This window comes from Macrobrachium rosenbergii, chromosome 20, assembly GCF_040412425.1.
Source record: "Macrobrachium rosenbergii isolate ZJJX-2024 chromosome 20, ASM4041242v1, whole genome shotgun sequence".
Lineage (NCBI taxonomy): Eukaryota > Metazoa > Arthropoda > Malacostraca > Decapoda > Palaemonidae > Macrobrachium > Macrobrachium rosenbergii.
In genome coordinates this window covers 9,411,032-9,420,998 of record NC_089760.1, presented here as the reverse complement: position 1 = coordinate 9,420,998, position 9,967 = coordinate 9,411,032, and the positions used below count along the sequence as shown (strand labels likewise).

The 9,967-nt window shown below is 35.6% G+C and overlaps 1 long non-coding RNA gene across 1 annotated transcript; it reads right to left on the bottom strand.

Annotated features, from left to right (window-relative positions):
* Positions 1 to 2,599: 2,599 nt before the first annotated feature.
* LOC136848915 (uncharacterized) lies at positions 2,600 to 4,836 on the bottom strand. The gene is made up of 3 exons (XR_010856177.1): positions 4,283 to 4,836; positions 4,014 to 4,128; positions 2,600 to 2,883 (listed from the first exon to the last, which is right to left on the bottom strand). It is a non-coding gene; the product is annotated as an uncharacterized lncRNA (long non-coding RNA).
* Positions 4,837 to 9,967: the final 5,131 nt, after the last annotated feature.

The following is a 9,967-nucleotide window of genomic DNA, read 5'->3' as shown; positions in this document are numbered from 1 at the left end:
GCTCAGTCATAAAGGTTCCTCGGAAAAAATTTGAGTAAACCATCAATATCTGAAAACAATTGTCTTTAGAGGAGTCTCCTCTGTATGCAATGCATTTCTTTTTTTTAATTTAAATCTTTAGCTTAAAACCTTCATGGATAGTCAACAGCATATAAACCCAAAAGGGCTGTCAAGGGAAATCACCCTGCAGAGAGCGACAAGTTATAAGAAAAAATTATAAATACGTGGGAATATAAACTTGATACACGCTGAAATTCAGGAGACGTCAGCAGAAAGCAAGAATGAATTTACTTCTCGCTCAAACATTTGGAGATCAGAAGATTCCACAACTGAATTAGGCAGACTATTCTACATTTCAGTCGTAGCCAAGATAAAACCCTTAGCAAACATTAGTATTAAACTTGATACTAGAAAACGACAATGTTTGCGGTAGCAGCCTGCTGAGTGCTACTAGCAATAACAGCTGGCCGGGTAAAGAGTAGAGGATGTTAGTCGTTTTAGCACAATTTTTTTTTTTGTACCAAACAATGAACTTAACTTTATGACGCCACAAGTCAACATTTAGAGTTGGCAAAATAAACTTAACTGGTGACATGACTCTGCCCAAGACTTTGAGATGACCGAGTTAGCACTGGATGACCACACTGGAGAAGAGCTCTCCAAACAAAGGATGGAGAAGGGAGCAGAGATATTTAGATATAGTTTAATCATGAGAACATAAATTTCTGCAAGATACCAACTTTGAGAAACAGAGGGACCAGCATTATGTCTATGCTTCAGAAATGTCAGTTTATCATCAAAATTACACCTAAAATTAAAGTAGTGACATTCAGAACCATACCATATAATGTATTTCAGGATCCAAAAGCAAAAGTATTCTGGATCGACTAATTGCCATACTTTGTCTCATGCCCCAAACCCCATTCCCCTCATGAATATGTGCCACATGTCCATTCCGTGATTATGCACCAACAGACCTAAGGCATGGAGGAGGAACGACAGCTTGATGCAAGTTACTTTTTTTTTTTCCAAATCTTGACAAACTTCACTAGTATATTTGATAAACAGCAAAGGTCAGAGAACACTACATTGGGGAACACTAGAAAGAACTAGAACTACTAAACCTGGCCATCAACACACTTGCATCCTACATTAAAAAGTATTTAAAACAATTATTAACTCTCCAACAATCCTAGCTTGCAGGTTTCACGATTCATACGTTCGCAGGCTGCACTAAAACGTAAACCGACCATGCGCTTAACTCGGCACCCCCATCACAAGCACTCGGCAAGATGGTAGATATTCATAAAATTGCATCACAGTACTGGGGTCTTTACGAAACCCAGACTGATACTGGGGGCGGGTTATTTTCATCAGACCTACAAAAATACAGAAAAGCAGCTTCTCAGCCGATTTCAGGGTAACAAACAACCCTATATTCTGATAAGATACACCAGGTAAGGTTAAGTTAGCTTGATATGAACGCTTCAAACTTGCCCAGTAAACTTGAAGTTCCTTGTATGGGGTAAAAAACGATTAATCAGCAGTTACCTTAACCCATCCTGCACTGTGAATATATGATCTAAACTCCATTTGTGTTGCTGCCGATTGTCTAAAATTTCACCTACAGAGGAACATGCTATGTGACGAAGGAGTGGAAAATACTTCATGCAGAATACATTAAACCTTCATTGGGTCGGGGTCGTATAAATTACATTACCTAAGAGGGTCAGCAGTCTAGTAATGTGTGAAGTTAAAAAATTGAGAGATTATCGGTTAAAAGCGATAATTCTAGTCATCCGATATTTAAAAAAAAATTTTTGTTTAAAGCTAGTTAAAATCAGTTTAAACTATTTCTGCAATGGAGTTTAACTTTCCTGTAACAACTTCCAGCTGGACTATGATTAGTTTTTATACAGAGATCCCGTACTTAGTTATTCAAATCAAACATTACTTTTAATACTAATACCTTAAAACTAATCCATCACGCACAATTTAGTTTCTATCCTGTGCACTAACTTAAGACCTTATTTCGAAATTACAACTCCGACGTAAAGACAAAAAGCTTACATTTGTTTAAACCTATGTAATAAATCCCCTTAAGTGAAAAACTAATGCTTAAATGTAGTTTATTAATGCTCAAAAACTAATGCTTTAATGTTTATTAATGCTCAAATATGGTTTTTAATTCTTACCTACCCACGGTAACGTAAAATTAAATTTTAATGCTCCCACGTTGTGGACAAACTTTTGTTCTTAATGGGACAGTTATTTTCATAGGCTACGAACGGCAGAAATTGTATTTAACTGAACTCAGTTGTAAATTTTAACTGTTACTTTGAAAAAAAATTCAGTCCTGTACCATTAGGCTATTGAAAAACCAGACTATCACAGGTTTTCCTATTAAAAACAAACTGTTTCAAGAGTCAAGATGCAGACAACTTCAGGTGTCAAAAAAGGGAGACCATAATTACTAAGTAATGGTACTATGGTGTGATACTATCGTGTGGCATCTGGTTTAGCAAGTAATTAGTCTCCCCAGCATTGTGGAACCATAGATATTTTAGAACATTTCACCAGGTCAAGGTAAACAGATACAGCAGTTTATAGGTATTTAATTCGGCATTATATATTTATGTATATATATAGTAATAAAGTATAGAATAACTGATTGGTTAAGGTCAAGATAATATTCAGATGTGCATTTAATACTTATATTGAAGTGTCAACTAATTGCACCTTTGCAATAAAGCAGGGCAGCTTATGGCATAGTGAAGTAAACCAGGACACGCTAGGTCCCATTCTCACCTCAAACACTATTGTGGAATAAAATCAACCAACAGTTCTTGAGTAACTTGCATTCTTACGTTTCCAGTCAACATCCTGTAAAGCAAAAAGACTACAGCAGAATTTTGGTTTTACTGAATAACAATTTACACCCAAGTTACAATACCAACAAATACGTACAACCAACATTTCTACAAAGTCAGTAAAATAAGGGTTATTTTAAACCCTCACAAAGATCCAATTTTCTCCAATACAAACGAGTCACTTACAAAAGCCTTTGACCATATCAGCGAAAAAAATCTAAATTAACTAGTAAACCAAGGGACCAGATGTACCCAGAAGTGCTCAATAAATGTGTCAAAGGAACAACTTCTAAAGGTCATATCAGATCTGGTTAAAATACAAAACGCCAGTTGACCAAGTTGTTAAAGTGATAGTCCTGGAATAATGTCAACTACCGTTAAGGGTATCTGTTAGTTAGCATATCATTTAAGTAAAAAAATCACCCTGCTCATCATATGAAGGGCATGAATATCATTAAAGATCTTTGCTCATTGTATGGGTGGTATAAAATCTTAAATTATTAATCTGAATATTAACAGGATAAAGCTATAATATCACGTTAAATAACTCAAAAGTTCTGAATTGCAAGAAGAATTAAGTTTATCTGTTGAAAAAATCAACTGAACTCTGGAATTACTAAAAAACTAATGATAAAAGTTGAAAAGAATTAAAAAGCAAACTGAACTTTGGAAATTAATCACTTGAAATTAATGTAAACAAACAGTATTTAAAAACCTTTGTTCCCTTAAACTTTACATACAAAGCTATGGTTACGATACAAAGCTATAGTTACGTTAAGAAATTAAACTTCACATACAAAGCAAAACTATAGTTACGATAAGAAATTTTAAGAGTAAAATATGGCATTCAATATTGGCAGTTACGTTACTTTTAATTTAGAAAAATCTATTAAAGTTACGTTAAATAAAAAATAAAAAGACTTAAGACTAATGTTTATGACCTGAAAAGAAAAAGATTAGTAACGAACCTCCCATGCACCTGCATCTAGCCTTGTCCACAGGTCCTAAGACCTATGGAACAGGGCATGGGAGGGGCCTCCACCCCTACAGAGGCACCGCCCCCGTAGGGGTGGAGACCAAAAAAAAAAAAAAAAATTTACAAAAAAAATTGGTTGACAAAAAATTTGGTTCCGACAAAAGTACCTGGTAAGGAATGGTACCGATTTTCGAAACTGGAGAGAAGTCATCCTGGCGTAAGTTTAATTCAATACTTGTCACAAGCGTAGTTTGAGTCATAGTTCGATGGCTTCACCCAAACCTGGAAGTAATTCAAAGTTCGTATACCAGAATATGTTAATGCGTAAGCAAAATTGTCATATTTACAAGAATCAACGTGGATGCCAAGTTTTGAACTAGGCTTCTTAAAAGTCACTTAAAATTATAATCATTTACAAATTAGATTAAATACCTACCCAGACCATTATAAATTGAGTTTGAACATAAACCTTCATGGACCATCAGATCTTTATCCTGGAAAATTTAAAAATCTTAGTACAGGAAAAAAAAACCCCTTCTACTAGAGTTAAGCCGAGGAGTGAATAAAAAATATAACTAAAGCTTCAAAGCATTGAAAACAATACCAGAAAAATGTTCATTGTTAACGTTAAGCAATAAATTTGTTATCCACATTACAGTTTGTAAATAAAATATCTAAATAAAATAATTGAAAAATATTAACTACAATATTAAAGCAAGTAACAATTTTCAAGTATAATGGACAAACACTGAGCCTAACAAGAAAAATAAGCCCATAAAATTAAAGCAAACCTGTGAACAGTTTCGATGGTGAAAAATAAAACCCTTAAAATCACTAAAATTTAAAAGCTAATAAATTAAAAACTCAAGTGAAGCTTATCCTTTCCAGAAACTAGGAGAATCGCCACGAATGCACGTAGACCATCCTTCCAAACACCAATCAAATTCAAAGAGTAGAAAATTCCTTCTCCGGTAGTAAGAAATGACCCGAAACCTACGCAGCTTCTTCGTTAACCCACAAAATGTCGATTCACAACCAAAGACAAGAATAACACAAACCAAAACTAACGGTCACGAAGAAACCCGTTGCTGTTTCTCAAGGATAACGGAGTCACCTGTCTGTAGGCGGGGACGATTTCTTTAAACGAAAGACTACGACGTCCTTGGTTTTTTTTTTTGGGGGGGGGAGGGGGGGGGGTGGGGCGGGATTTGATAAATCTTCATACTTTTAACGTTATCTGTGTGAGTCTGCGTTTCTCGGTTCTCTGGTAAAATTGGCTTCTTAACAATACAGAACAATTTTATCAATAATTTACCAAACAAAAGAATGGAAATTCTTCGGAGCATTCAATAAATTGTCACTGTAAAGAAAAATGAATACTGTAGTCTTATATTTCAAGCGATACATCACACCAGCCGGAAGTTTGACTTCAGCTTTTGCCATGGGTTTGCATCCCATACCCTGGGTTTATTTACACACACACACACACACACACACACACACACACACACACACACATATATATATATATATATATATATATATATATATATATATATATATATATATATATATATAACCTATATATATATATATATAACCTAGGTATGGGATGCAAACACATGTCCGTTGTATTTGTTAACTTCTCTAATACATGAGCACTGGAAATGGTCTGCGGAAGACAAGTCTCCTGCGGGTTCCAACGACGTTTTGAAAATCTGCAGCATAGGCCTAGCTCCTCTTCCATGCATAAATAAAAGTTAAGTATACCTTAGTTTAACCAGACCACTGAGCTGATTAACAGCTCTCCTAGGGCTGGTCCGGAGGATTAGACTTATTTTACGTGGCTAAGAACCAATTGGTTACCTAGCAACAGGACCTACAGCTTATTGTAGAATCCGAACCACATTATACCGAGAAATGAATTTCTATCACCAGAAATAAATTAATCTAATTCTTCATTGGCCGGTCGGAGACTCGAACTCGGGCCTAGCAGAGTGCTAGCCGAGAACTCTACCGACTACTCCAACGAGTAACTCTCTTCCATGCATAATAAGCAGTTATACTGTAATTATGATTTCCTGATGTGGATGCAGACATACTCATTTTTTTAACTACTCCCATTCTCTCTACTTTAGAACTCATCAACTGTTTTTTGCAAGGAAGGCCATATATGCCATATACCACACTCTTCATTGTCTAATCCATTATTCTTGACTGACTTCTTTTTTTTACCATGTTACTATACTGGAGTATAATGTTAAATCCATAGTTTCAATTGTTTAGATTGCAAAACAGTTTTAGGAGGCTTCTGTTTTTATCACATGGCAGTGAAAATTGATACTTTGAAATACCTTTTACTCCTGTCATTAACAAAGGTTTTTTTTTTATTAATTAGCAAATGAAGTGAAAACTGGGCTAAAGACATATGGTTTTCTGTTACTTGAGCCAAAATGCATTTCAGTTGTTGATTTTAGAGCCTTTAAATTTGCAGCTTCGAGATTGTACAGTACACTTCATATCAGGACTAGGAAGTTTTACATAGAAAAAAATACTTTTTTTTATTTTCTGTGTTTTGATACTATCGATTTGACTGTGATTCTTTGAATATATGATTACGTTGATGAATATGCTAGTCCTGCAGAACTTTTGTGGAACTGGACCAGCCTGCTGTAAATAAGAAACAATAAAGAGAATAGCGGATGATGTAAAGGGTGTCCCATCCTTTGTGTTTATCTAGTTCAATGAAGAGCTTTAAAATGGTTTAAGTTTTAACAGGCGCCCATAGGCCGAAAAATGTTCATTATTTTTTCGAGAATTAAATAATTTGTCATTATTTCAATTTAATCAAAGAACCAGGAAATACTAAAATAAATAATCAAATACCGGTCGAAGAAGCACCGATAAACCGTATCTAGTTTGACTGTAAACAAAAACAGCGGGCGTTTTTGTCTCTCTTGTAAAATGATCCTATTTGAAAATGTCGACCTTGATGGCGACGTCCAGAACTAACCAGGGAAACATCCATGCAAAAGTTAATTTAATGATTCAATTCCCACGAATCTCTTGAGTTTCCGTTTGACCATGCTGCTGGTCGTTTCCTGGATTCTTTCTTTCGTTCACTAGAGTAGGAACTCCAATTTGTTTTACAAACGTTTTATCCATTGTCTGGAGGCCTGCGTGGAGTAATGGCGATGGAGACTATCATTCTCGGCTGACACAAAGTTTGACTTTTTATCTTTTATTTGTAGCAGTTTTACTTAAAATTTCGAATCGCGTTATTCAACTTTGGGGTTCCAGTTTCAGTATAGATTTTCGCAATACCTAAAATTTGACGTGTGCTTGAGTTACGATGTTCAGTATGATGAAACTTTAATATTTTAGGTATTTCAGCTGGTCAGACCTAGCGACTTGCCCCCATTCTAAGCTTATGACAACTTTGCCATTCGTGGAATACAGTGACTGAATTATTCTTGAAACTGTTTCATTACTTATCCCAGAAAACGTCTGTTACGTAGCTGTGATCAGTAAATTATTTGTTAATTTTTTTTAATGAACCAGGGGCCACATATTTCTATACTACATATGACTTTTTTCAGGTTAATTCCACCAAGAATTTTTCCTTATTACGGCACTTGATTTTATTCTAGTTTACACTGACTCTTGTAATGTTTGACTTAGGTTAGTATTCTATTCTTCATAACTATCATTTTCTTAGTGACATTTGTATATAAACATTGGTTGTTAAGAATTATTTTTAAGTTCTGCAAGTAATGTAACTTGCACTTGATTATATTTATGCAAACACCTGAAACCGCTTTCAGATGGTAATCTAAACATTATGAAGCCATGTAAACGTATCCAGCATCTGAGAAATCCTAAACACACGCTGAATTGCATATTTACACAAGTGGTTAATTGAATACGAAATCTCCAAAACTGCTTTATTAGAATTGAGGTGAGGTGTTTTGCTTCCTGTGAATCAACCAAACCAATATATTTTTTTTTTACCTCCACCCATACAGGGGCGGTGCTCTTGTAGGGGTGGAGGCCCCTCCAATACCCTGTACCACAGGTCATACGACCTAGGGTCAGGAGTATGGGAGGTTCAAACCAACTAATTAAGTTTTCATTTCAGGTGGTAAATGCTTTAGTCTAATCATTATTAGAAGTTAACGTACCCTGTTAAGAGTTTTTACCTTGAGGTTAAGTAGCAATTGCCTGCTTATTTCTAAACTTTCAAATTATTTTTTTTTAAGTAATGATGTTTAGAAAACGTAACTTGTACATTAGCAGTCTCTCTTAGGCATTTTTTTTCTATTATATTCTTAGTTTTTCGTATTCGTACTACATTTTTATCAACGTTTTTCAAGTAAAGGTTCTTTGATTTACAATGTCTTTGATTCATTTATTTTCCCCTCATGGCCTCCACAATTGTTTTCTTGAATTCGCTTAAATGTTTTCCCAGTTGCCCTTCGTCAATACCAAGCTGGAGTTTTATATTTGAATATTTTAAAGATTCTAGTTTTACTAAGTGTTGGAGGTGGTTTGAAGTCTGAGTTTTGTACATCACCAAAAGCTTTTATAAATGTTTATTATCTCAAGATGGTATGTTTATTGTATATTACAAAAACTGGTTTTGTAACTATAAATGATATTCTCCTTCATCATGGAACTAAACTGATCACACCCATTTATGACAGTAAATTCTTCAGGTGGAGAGATAACTGTCTATGAACAGTAGTAATTGCTAATGCCACTGCGTCTACGAATATGACTGCTCATGATGTGCAAGTTCAGCGAACTAAGCGGCTGCTTGGGGCTCCCATGCCATCAGTGGCCCCCAAGAGTGCTTGGAAAATGTTTTTTTTATGGAAGAAGATAAGTATGTCATTTGGTTTTATTTGTAGTGGGAAATCGCACTTTTGCACAAGTGCTCCATTTTTTTTTAATATAAACAATTAAACTGGCTAACTCGTTTTACTGTAAATGTAGTCTTGTCTGCTGATTTGTTCTGTAACTTACAAATACCAGTTCAGTATGTCACACAATATATCACTCTGAAATTTAAAAAGTGCAAATAATACTGGAGCACACTGTGAATTTGCTACCCCTATATGGTTAGCGATGATCAGGGGGGCGCCCAAACCCAGTCCTGCTTAGGGCCCAATAAAGGCTTGGGCCGGTCCTGTGCATGTTATGACGTCTAACACCCGTGGCTACAGAAATTTTGGCCCTGGGGTACTTCTAAAAAAATTTACTTTAAATAGGCTTTCATCCTACGACAAATTAACCGTCCATTTTTTTCTCCATACAATGCTATCTTAAGAATTCGACTGTTAATTAACTACTATTTACGAACTTTTCTAAGATTTAAAGCCCATGCTGGAGTAGGCCAACAATAAAAAGATCAACTGATGTCTTGGACAAATCTTTTCTTGACCAGGATAATTACCAAGCCAACCATCATATTCAGTTGGAAGGCTGTTTAGAGGTAACCATCTGTTGGGCTGCAGTTTCACAATGTTCTGTCTTAACCTCACGGGATTTCTTCCTCGGTCATCTCATATCTCTTTAACAGTGTTCTCTTTAGGCTATTGCAGTTGATATCTCCATCAGAGGGCATACTAGAAAAATCTTGCAGAACCTGACCTGTGTTACCCTTGGCTCTCTGCAGATCTGACAACTTGGTGCTGTTTACCTGTCACCATTTATGATCTGAGCCTCATTACTCAAGATTTCATGTTCCTGCTGTCTTTTAACTTCTTGTCGTTGCGTATAGCTTCCTCCTTTGCTGCCTCTCTCTCTCTCTCTCTCTCTCTCTCTCTCTCTCTCTCTCTCTCTCTCTGTTGATACATATGAGCTAGAATTTGCTCTTCGGGTATAAATTTCTCCACTTCTTACCCTTCCGATCCCATCTACCTGGCCATTTCAATGATTTTTGCTACCTCTGCCGTCATGTTAAAGTATAGGCTATTCACCCTTTGATGTAACAATAAAAAAACAATCAAAATCACGATCACGGCCCCTGAACTTACCCTAACAAAATCTTCAATCATTGTTAACGAGAGAATGAATAGCGATGCTTTTATAAGATTTTTGGCAAAAAATTTCCTGGAAC